Source organism: Brachyhypopomus gauderio, chromosome 5 (assembly GCF_052324685.1).
Source record: "Brachyhypopomus gauderio isolate BG-103 chromosome 5, BGAUD_0.2, whole genome shotgun sequence".
Lineage (NCBI taxonomy): Eukaryota > Metazoa > Chordata > Actinopteri > Gymnotiformes > Hypopomidae > Brachyhypopomus > Brachyhypopomus gauderio.
This window is the reverse complement of record NC_135215.1, coordinates 15,900,465-15,904,020: the sequence shown is the minus strand read 5'-3', so window position 1 is coordinate 15,904,020 and position 3,556 is coordinate 15,900,465. Positions and strand designations below refer to the sequence as shown.

The 3,556-nt window shown below is 41.0% G+C and overlaps 1 long non-coding RNA gene across 1 annotated transcript; it reads right to left on the bottom strand.

Moving 5' to 3' along the window:
- On the bottom strand, positions 1–2,426 carry LOC143513855 (uncharacterized). Its single transcript, XR_013130687.1, has 3 exons — positions 2,337–2,426; positions 1,454–1,525; positions 1–428 (listed from the first exon to the last, which is right to left on the bottom strand). It is a non-coding gene; the product is annotated as an uncharacterized LOC143513855 (long non-coding RNA).
- Positions 2,427–3,556: the final 1,130 nt, after the last annotated feature.

Here is a 3,556-nt window from a genome sequence, read left to right as displayed (position 1 = left end):
TTGGTCACTCAAAACTGCCAGTAGGTGTGTGTGGTGGACTGGTAACCTGTCCATGGTGTAGTTTTTTTCACCCAAAATCTTAGTTGTAATCAACTAAGCAATTGTTTACATATACTGTAAGTATTATTGTACGTCTTTGTTTTCAGCTCGAAGCAAGAAGGGTTTTTTTCTGGAGCACGTCAGTCACTGGCATCTGGAACTTTTCATTGATCATATAGCTGGGTTGCTCGTCTGCGTTTGGGTGGTCCTCTCTAGATCTTTCTCTTGTGGGTGTGTGGACATGAATATAGGGGCTCATTTGGGTGGAATGGTTGGACACAGCTCAATGTTGGGGGTGCGGTCGGCTCTGCGGACTGTGGTCTTCCTGCTCAACTTTGGGCTTGATTCTGTGGGTCATGTCTCGGAGGGGCAGAGTTCAGATCCGGGTGCTGGAATTTGACACACGGGTTATATAGGTCATTTTCTGTTCCTGAGTTTGTTGCCCTTTGTATAGTTCTTAGCTTAAATTAGTGATGTAAAATCTGGATGGAAAAGCCCGCCATGTAGGACATTGTAGGTGAAATTTCCATGTACTTAACGATGATGTTGGTGGTTATAGTGGGGTGTCTGCTCACCCAGTGAATTGAGACATGATTGCTGTTGCTAGCATAAGTAGAGGTGAGTTTTACAAGACCTCCATAACTTTGTAAGGTACAGACAATATACAGGTTTTGAATAATATTTTGTTTTCTCATTGCATTAGTCTAACCCTAACCTTACCCTAACCCTAACCATAGTACTGTCTTGGTCACCGATGTGCGAGATTCCTGTGTCGTGATTGGACACAGACTTATAGGGAGATTTAAGAGTACAGTCATTTGTGAAGTAGTCAAGACATTTTTTGTTCCTTTTCTTTTCCTCTTTGATTTATCCTAGTAAAAGCTACAGTTTGATTAGAGCTGTATGTATTTGTGATATCAGTCTATTTATTTTGTATTTGTGCTATTTATTATTTTTTTGTATACTCCCTTATTCCATTTAAAATCCCATTAAGGGATCTATCAGAATAAATACTCTAAATAGTCTTTTGTCGTTGGTGTGTTTGGGACGCCTGGGACGTCATGGAGTGATGAGGCGGACGCAAATACTGAGATGACTGAGATGTATTAAAGGGCAATAAAGATCATACAAACATATCAAACCTGAAAGGGTAATCCTGACATAACCACCACGCATAGACATAATGAAACACAAAAGCAAAAACCATAACAACACAGAATATGACCAGGTAACAATAGCAAATGGAGCAGAATATAGATAACACGTGCACACAACGAACCACAACGACAAAACATAGGATATAAATAAATCAGACTAAACACGAAACACCTGAATATGATAACGAGGGGACCAGGATACAAAACACGAGAATGAACTACCTAAACATAAATATAATGTGTACCATTGTACATACCTCTGGTCATCACTAGTGGCTTGTGAGAGGAAATATGTTTCTTTCTCATCTTACTCCTTTGTCGGACCGTTCCTGCCAATCATAAGGTAATACAATCAACCCCCTAATGTAGCAACCATGCAGCAACCATCAAATATTGTAATATTTTAACCCTCAAAGTACCCCTCCTTAAAGTGCCCCTCCTTAGTACCCCAACTGAGGCATTATGTAACTCTCTATAGCTCTCTCTATATTTTTGCATCAAACTAAATCCAACATTCCTGATGAGAGCGTCAGGGCTGACTGAGCCAGGACTAAACTCTGGAGGGCAGCAGATCTCCAAGACTAGAGCAGCTCTCTGTGTGACGCACCTGTTTCCTCTCCAGCACTGACTGAAATTGGACAGAAACAATCCCCACTATTTTACAATCTACAGCATTAAGTTGAACAAAGTAAAGAGCAAAGATTGCTGGCCCGTTGTTGTTCACAAACCATGACAAAACCACTGAATTACATTTTATTTAGCATGAAATAGGCTGTAGATTATTGTATATATTATCTTAAAGAGTGCATGCAATGCATGCATGCATGCTGAGGGGTCAGTGTTGTTCCTGTGTGTGTTACTGTTGCCTTCAACCAATGAGGAAGTCCAACTGTAACAACATGTAAATTAAGACTTTCTAATGAAGATATTTGACTGAACCTTTCATGATCCTATATTCCAGACTCTTTCAAAGCGGGGCCACCTTTTCCACCTCTTCTAGGGGGATAGCAAGGAGGATATAATCTCTCCAGCATGAGAACTGTCATGTTTTGACTTCTGGTCTCCTCCCAGAGACCAGAATGCCTGGAACACCTCACCAGAGTGGCGCCTGGGGGTATCTGAACCAGATGTTCAGCCCACCTCAACTGGTTCCACTCTACATGGAGGAGCAGCGGCTCTACTCTGAGTCTCTCCCAGATGACCGAACTCCTCACCCTCATCTCTACAGGAGAGCCTGGACTCCCTGCAAAAAAATAAAAAAATCAGCTGCTTGTATTCCCGATCGCACTACCCAGAGCTTGTGACCATAGATGAGCAAATTTTCTATTGAAATGTTTCAGTGAATATTCTATATGAGGGAGTCCTTAGGTAAGAATGCAAACATTATATTTGCCTACCTGTGTAGCATGCTTAAAACCATAAGCTACTCTGGATAAGAGCATCTGCCAGATAAGTAAAATGTAAAATCTGTCTGCCTTGTGGAATTCTCTTGTGTTATCAGTCCAGGCTATGGAACAAGATGTTTTGCATTCAGACATTGGTGCATTGGAGCACTGCTGTTATATTCAGCTGCAATTTGCTTAACCGAGCACCAATTATTCATGATAACATGTTCTTGACGTCATCGTCTGACCTTCTTTATCATCAACTTGCTTGCAAAAACAGGACCCCCTGCCGAAGGCTGTGGGAGGCGGAGCTGTGGATGGACCTTTAAAAGGGAATGCGGGAAGGAACCTGGCATTATGATAGACCACATTCACCCTGTCACATTCAAATGAATTAATCATTCCCTAGCATTCCCTTTACTTTTTTTTGCATAGTTCTTGTATTGTTTTGCTTCCCAGAATAAGCAACCCTATGATTAATGACTTAAGCAGTTTATCATAAATAACAAGCTGACATATCAAGGAGAAAAAAATACTCAGACCAAAAATACAGTCAGACCAAAAATACAGTCAGACCAAAAATACACTCAGATCAAACATACACTCAGACCAAACATATATTTACACATTGAACAAAACGTCTCCAAGTCAGATAATGTTCCACTCAAATAATTATTGTGGAAATAATGTTCCACAATGTTCCAAATAATGTTCCAAGCCCATTGTGTGGCAGCATACCAACACATACCAACACCCCCATATACGCTCCCTTGGTACCGTCTGCCATATTCCTGTGTTTGTGTCTGTGTGTCGTGTTGTTGTCGCTGTTGTCGTTGTTGTGTCTCCTTGTTGGTTTCCCTCCTGTTTCACCTGTCTCTCTCATTTTCCCCTCAGTAGTTTGTATATTTGCCTTCTGTTGTCATTCTTTGAATTGTCATTTATTTTGTCATCTGTGTATGCCTGCGTGCTAATAAA